The sequence below is a fragment of the Solanum stenotomum genome, chromosome 7 (genome assembly GCF_019186545.1).
Source record: "Solanum stenotomum isolate F172 chromosome 7, ASM1918654v1, whole genome shotgun sequence".
NCBI classification, from domain to species: domain Eukaryota; kingdom Viridiplantae; phylum Streptophyta; class Magnoliopsida; order Solanales; family Solanaceae; genus Solanum; species Solanum stenotomum.
In genome coordinates, this window is record NC_064288.1 from 24,234,097 (window position 1) to 24,242,571 (window position 8,475).

Consider the following 8,475-nt stretch of genomic DNA (forward strand, 5'->3'; position numbering starts at 1 on the left):
GTCATTAACACATAGAGAACTTACTATGATCCTATCAAAGCCTACTCGTGCAATGTATAGATGTCATCCCATACTACTACCTACACTTCATAGAACCTCTCAAGAAACCATAATGCACATCTCACATGATGGGAATAAGCGTTTAATTAACATAGACCATGCAAGCTAGACATGGAATCTGGTGTCATATACCCCCACACCGTAAAGAGGTGTTCTACTTGCCTAAGGTAGAATGTCAACATTAGCTCGGATGGAATCCACTAGTTAATATCCTATGTGGTCACATAGTTCTGGGATAGGAAAATTTTCCTTGGAACTCTAACCTAACATTGGGAGAGTTTCCATCTAACTATATCCACTTGGTGCTTAGCCTACATTCCCATAGATCATTTTATTCATAATGCATATGTGTACTAGGGAGGAATGACATAGGCCTATCGACCCATGATACATCATTACCAAGGAAGGATTGTGATAAGCCTATTGATAGATGGTACATTCAAGGATAGCTCATGAAAAGAATGCCACTAGCCTATCGATTCATGGTCCCTCATTACATTCATATACTCATGAATAAAATGCCACTAGATTATTGATTCTGGCACATTGACTCATTAAGAAAGGAATGCCACTAGTGTATCGATTCAAGAGTCTTCTTTACATTAGCTCATTTATGAAAGGGATGCCTTAAGCCTATCGATTCATATCAATCAAGTCAAGACGCACTCATTAGTCATATATGAAAGGACACTATAGCTTATCGATTCATATTAATCAGGTCAAGACACATTCATTATTTAAGAAAGGGTCTCTAAGCCTACCAATTCAAGTTAGAACATTACATCATGGATGCTCTTCACATTCCATCACCATCATCCATGAGTGTCGATTGGGAATATACTGTCAACAGTAACAGTTTTACATTATGTACATGATCATCATTCTATCATTAAAATCACATACATATCCTTCAAATCATAATCATACATAGTAATTAAACACCTCCACCTTTCAAGTGGATCAACATCTGCAGCACAATTCTACTTTAACATGTAATTTAGCCATAACTTGCCTTCAAGGCCATGAATGTCAAATCATTAACACACCAACAATTTACCATAATTAAGTCATACATAATTATACAATTCCATAATCCAAAGCAATTTAGACATATTCCAATCATAAGCTTTCATAATGAACAAACCCATTTCATAAAGTCACAATTTAGGAATTGGGAGAATTCATTGGTACATAGAGTATTAAATCATAAATCATCAATTAAACATCAATACAATCAATATATGGCATTAGAAAACATTTGAAATCGTTTGGAGAAAGAACCCATGAGATTGAGTAAAACCCTAGGTTTTTTCATGAACATGAAACTTTGAAAACTTTTTTGAAATTGACTCTAGGGTGAAAGCTAACCCTAGATGAAGATGACCATACCTTTACTAAAATTCCCCAAGAAATTTGATGAAGAAACGCATTGGAATCACCAAACCCTAGTTTCAATGGCTCCCTTCTTCTTCTTCTCTAATGGAGGATTTCTATTGATAGAATATTTGAGAGTAGGTGGGTCTTCTTTTGATTCTATTTGGAGTGACTTAAATGAAATGATTTAGGTCTAAAAAGGGTCTTATAGTTGCTAGGAAAGGAAGAGAATAATTAGGACTTAACTTTGGAAAAGGTTTCTTTAACCCTATCTTGCTATTCTAGGTCCTTGCTTGCACCCTAGACTTCTACCTTGCTCCATTTAGGTTCTAAAACAGCCTAGACATCAACCTAAAGTCACACTAATCCAAACATTAAGGCTCCAGTTCAACCTATAATAGTCAGAGTCGTTACATTATCCCCTACTTAGGAACATTCGTCCTCGAATGACACTTTAAACACATTCAGGGAAAACGACTCGAGACAAGCAGCCCAACAATCATGACACATCATAAACAACGCATAAACATAAGAGGAAACATCTAATCCACATCAATAAGCTCAATGCAACATAAGCAAGTAGGTACGACATCTACAAACTCATTATGCATGATAACTTCATCATTTCTCATTTCATTGGAGGAACTTCCTTATTCAAATCACATCATAACATCATTAAGCACATTATGCAATTACTCTCAAAAGTACATTTAGGCATGTTCAACAATTCATCTCATGAAGCATATAGACAACTCATACTAGGTCCAAATCAACATGAGGAACATAAATGATGAAAACTCATTTTCTCATAAAAACAAGAATTCAACTAGAACATGCATAACATAAGGAGACCATGGAAACTCAGTTTCACATAAGACTCCAAAACATGAAACAACAAGGAACTCTAGGTCTCAAGCTTGAATAGAAATAGAAGGAAAGAGATTATAATATCAACACCCTCAACAACCTTACTATTCAACATCCCATCATCTACTTCAGGGTAAACCCAACTAAGGCTAATCATGAAAGCAAAACAACAATCTCAAGGAACACATTCACAATTATAAGGAATTGCCAACTTATCGGTACCTTCATCCGGATTAGCTCATTTGCCCTCATTGCTTGAAGTGCATAGAAATGATTCTTCTTTGGAGCATTAGGATCCGGGACAACATAAGGAGTTTGTTTGGCCTCCCTTCCTCTAGCCGTAAGAGTAGGACAATTCCTCACATGGTGATAAATTTTGCCACACCCATAGCACCCACTAGTATCGGCTAGGCACTTCACATGATGCCTCTTGTCACAAGTGGTACAAAGAAGTTTAGAAAATGGAGGTCCACCACTTTTATCCTCATAAACCTTAGGAGCACTTGAAGAATATTGGTTAGGAGTTCTCATCTTGAACCTAGGTTGACCTTGCTCATCGGACCTACCTCTTTTTCACCTCTCTAGCCTTCCACTTATGTTTGGACTCCTCAATAGATTGAGCATACACCATAAGTCTGAAATATCCATACCATTATGGAGAATCGCCATACGACACTCTTCCTCAACTAGGTCGGATATACCCATCACATACCGACTCATATCATCCATAGGGTTAGACACCAAGGATGGAGCATACTTAGAGAAGAGAGTAAATTTCAAGGAGTACTCTTCCACACTCATGCTAACTTGCTTAAGATTGATAAACTCCTCAACCTTACACTCCCTCTTCTCACGGGGAAAGTACCTACCAAGGAATGCTCCCTGAAACTCCTCCTATTAGATAGGACCCACTTCTAAAGGACTATTGATCTTCCATTGAGCGAACCACACTTGGACAACCTCCTTCAATTGATAGGAAGCCAACTCTATTTTCTCCCTAGAAGTTAACCCCATCGCATTGAGTTTCTTATATACTTTATCCAAGAATTAATGGGGATCCTCTCCCACTCTAGAACCAAGAAACATCGGAGGATTCATCCTCACAAAGTCTCTCAACCTCGAGGCCATGGTACTCTCATTAGCATTCACCCTAGGCTGCACATCTCTATTAACATGAGCCGTCATGGCTCAGAGTAGGGTTAGAAAAGCCGACCTAATCTCTTCATTAGTCATGTCTGGGGGAACCACCGAAACTTGATTTCCTTGAGGCACTAGGTCACCTTGAAGACCTTGGGGAGGAACTTCCTCATTCTCAATCTCATATTCCACTCTCCTTGGGTTAGCCCCTGTATTCATATCCTATAAACAAAGAGAAGGATTAGGAAAAGGACACTTATAGAATCACACTGTAGGGCACGACTTCAAGAATATGAAAGAAGTGTAACTTTCTATCATCCTATTGCCTCTCGCTCATAGATGTGTCACGACTCACAACGATGAACAAGATTCTACTAGATGTGCCTTGTGAGACATTGATCCTAAAATCCATTTACAAAATCTTATGCTCTGATACCAAGTTTGTCACGACCCTAGAGCACCCCGTAGTCGTAACACGGCGTAGTCGACCCCGAAGGGGTCTAATACAAGCCTCTTCACATTCATAACATTCGACATATAGAAATAGTGCGGAATTAAAACTTATTTAAAAGCAAACTATCAAAAACTCATTTCTAAAGCAGCAGAATACTAAAGACTCATATGGCCATCTTACACAACTAAATAGGATAGGGTCACAACCCTTTACAATCAAAGTCTTAACAATAGTCTAAGAATAAGAAAGAACTACAAACAATAAAATTCCTTGTCCTCGATCTATGAGGACATACCAAGTCTTAGAGGAAACTCTATCCAAGCACTTCAATCCTAGCTAGAATTAATCACTTGCCGGAACCTACACTTGTACTTAAAAAATAAGAGAAATATGGGTTAGCACACATAAATATACTAAGTATGATGACCATTCAAAAACATGCTTAAAATGGACATTTTGTTTGAAAGTCAGGCTTTTATGCCATTTGGTAAAACTTCATGAACATTGAAAAAATGAGGCATAGTATAAGTCACAACCAACATACAAGTCACCACTTCACGTTTGAATAAGATCTCATATAACCCTTTACCTTCTCCTTGAGCTTCCGCTTCAAGTAAACCTCAAGCTATACCTTGTGCAATGTATGGGTAGCGTCCCATACTACCACTCACATTAAGGTACAACTTTAAGGCCACCAAAAATGAACTTACCATTCATCCTTCCCACCTTTACACAATAAAGCATATAAGAGACATAAACATTACATGAATCACATCAGCACATTAAGACCAATATCTAAGACAACTCTAATTCATACTTGTCCAATGTGCAAGTAGTATCCCATACTACTACTCACACTACGTACTTCTTTGGACTCACCATCGACAAGGCATATTCATATACAATAAATCATGACAAGGAAGTAACTTTTAATACAATCCAAGTATAACATTCATCTTTACATTTAAGCATTTAAGCCAACATTCTTCATTAGGCACATTTAGGACACATTCATGCATTTAGAGGACTTTCATACATTAATCATTAAGACTTAGAGAACTCACTATGACCTTATCAAATCCTACTCTTGCAATGTATAGATGGCATCCCATACTACAACCTACCCTTCATAGAACCTCTTAAGAAGCCATAATGCACATCTCAAATGATGGGAATAAGCGATTTAATTGACATAGACCATGCAAGCTAGACATGCAATCCGGTGTCATATAGCCCCACACCGTAAAGAGGTGTTCTACTTGCCTAAGGTAGAACGTCAACATTAGCACAAATGGAATCCGCTGGCTAATATCCTATGTGGGCACATAGTTCTGGGATAGGAAGATGTTCCTTGGAAATCTAACTATATAAACTCGTGATTAGCCTACATTCCCATAGATCATTTCATTCATATTACATTACGGTACTAGGGAGGAATGTCATAGGCCTATGGATCCATGATACATCATTACCAAGAAAGGAGTGGGATAAGCTTTTCGATCCATGGTACATTCAAGGATAGCTCTGGGGTCCTCATGAAAAGAATTCCACTAGCATATTGATTCAAGGTCCCTCATTTTCTTCTTATACTCATGAATGGAATGCCAATAGCTTATCGATTCATAGTACATTGACTTATTAAGAAAGGAATGCCACTAGCCTATCGATTCTAGAGTCTTCTTTACATTAGCTCATTTATGAAAAGAATGCCTAAATCCTATTGATTCATATCAATCAAGTCAAGACACATTCATTACTCATACATGAAAGGAATACCATAGCCTATCGATTTATATTCATCAAGTCAAGACACATTCATTAAACAAGAAAGGGTGCATAAGCCTACCAATTCAAGTTAGAACATTACAACATGGAAGCTCTTCACATTCCATCACAATCATTCACGAGTGTCGATTGGGTATCTACTGACAACAATAACACTTTTATATTGTATACATGATCATCAATCTATCATTGAAATCACATGCATATCCTTCACATCATAATCATAAATAGAAATTAAACACCTCCACATTTCAAGTGGATAATTATCTCTAGCACAATTCTACTTTAACATGTAATTTAGCCATAACCTGCCTTCAAGGCCATGAATGTCAAATCACCAACACACCAACAATTTACCATAACTAAGGCATAGATAATGATACAATTCCATAACCCAAAGCAATTTAGACATATTTCAATCATAAGCTTCCATAATGAAAAAAACCCACCTCATAAAGGCACAATTTAGGAATTGAGAGAAATCATAGATTCATACAGAATTTTCATCAAAAATCATCAATTAAACATCAATACAATCAATATATGACTTTAGAAACCATTTGAAATCGTTTGGGAAAAGAACTCACGAGATTCAGTAAAAACCCTAGGTTATTTCATAAACTTGAAAACTTTGAAAACTTCTTTGAAATTGGCTATAGGGTGAAAACTAACCATAGATGGATCACCATAGCTTTTCTAAGATTCTCCAAGAAATTTGACGAAGAACGCCTTGGAATCACCAAACCCTAACTTCAATGGCTCCCTTCCTCTTCTTCTCTAATAGAAGATTTCTAGTGAGAAATATTTGAGAGGGGGTGGGTCTTCTTTTGATTCTATTTGGAGTGACTTAAATGAAAGGATTTAGGTCTAAAAGGGGTCTTATAGGTCCTAGGAAAGGAATAGAATAATAAGGACTTAATTTTGGAAAAGAACTAAGGAACCACAAAGTTGTAACTTAAAATTCTGCCACTTTCACGTCTAAGCTCGCCCTTATGACACTTGAGCTCGCCAAGTGCAGTAGGAGACTCCCCAAGTGCACCCTAGGCTCGCCCTTGGTTCTAGTGAGCTCATTAAATGGGCTAGTCATTGGGCGATTGGAGGGGGCCAATGGGCGACACGCCAACCAGTTTGGTGAGGTACCATTTAGCTCTCCCATTGGTCCAGCACCTAGGCCAAAAATGCAGTCCACTTGGGCAATAAAACAGCCCCATTGCAAAAAGGCCCACCAAAGGACAAGGTTTCTTTCACCATATCTTGCTAGTCTAGGTCCTTGCTTGCACCCTACACTTCTACCTTGCTCCATTTAGGTTCTAACACAGCCTAGACATCAACCTAAAGTCACACTAATACAAACGTTCAGGCTCTAGTACAACCTATCACTTTTTGAGTCGTTACATAAACCCTAAACATGAAATAAACCCTAAACTCTAAACCCTAAACACTAAACCCTAAACTCTAAACCCTACACCCTAAACCCTAAACACTAAACCCTATATCGTAAACCCTAAACCATAAATCCTAAACCCTAAAACCTAACCCTAAACCCTAAACCCTAAACCTAAACCCTAAATCCTCAACTCTAAACCCTAAATCCTCAACCCTAAACCCTAATCCCTAGGTCATAAACCCTAAATCCTAAACCGTAAATCCAAACACTAAAACCTAAACCCTAAATCCTAAACTCTAAACCCTAATTCCAAAGCCCTAAACCCTAAACCCTAAACCCTAAACCCTAAACCCTAACCATAAACCATTAATCCTAAACCCTAAACCTAAACCCAAAACCATAAACCCAAAACCCTAAATCCTAAACACAAATCCCTTAACCTAAACCCTAAATGTGAAACCGTAAACCCATTAACCATAAACCCTTACCCATAAATGATAAACTCTAAACCCTAAACACTAAATCCTAAACTTTAAACTTCGAACCCTAAACTCTAAACTGTAAATCCTAAACCCTAACCCCTAAACCCCAAAACCAAAAACCCTAAAACCTAAACTTTAAACCCTAAACCCTAAACTCTAAACTGTAAATCCTAAACCCTAACCCTAAACCCAAACTCTAAATTCTAAACCTTAAACCCTTAGCCCAAAACTTGCAACCTTAAACCTTAAAGTCTAAAGCCTACAGCCTAAACCATACACCCTAAGCCCTAAACCCTAAACTTGGAACCCAAAACCCAAAACCATACACCCTAAACTCTAACCTGAAATCTGAAACCCTAAACCCTAAACTTTGCACCCTAAACTCTAAACCATAACCCTAAACTATTAATCATAAACCCTAAACCTAAACCGTATACCCTAAACTCTCAATCCTAAAACCTAAACCTTAAACCCTAGGCTTGCAACCCTAAACATTAAAGACTAAACCCTAAACCCTAAACTCTAAAACATAAACCCTAAACCATTTATTTTAAACCATTAATTTTAAACCCAAAACCAAAACCCTAAACTTGGAACCCTAAACCTTAAACCCTAAAAACTAAACCCAAAATCTTAAACCTTAAACACTGAACCCTAAAACCTAAACCCTAACCCTAAACCATTAATCATTAACCCTAAACTAAAACCCTAAACCCTAAACTCTAAACCCTAAACCCTAAATCATAAACTATAAACCCTAAATCCTAAACCCTTAACCCATAAACCCTAAACTTGGAACCCTAAACCTTAAACCCTAAACCATATAACCTAATCCCTAAACTTGGAACCCAAAACCCTAAACCTTAGACCCTAAATTCTAAACTCTCAACCCTAAATGCTAAACCCAAAACCCTTAACCCTATATGATA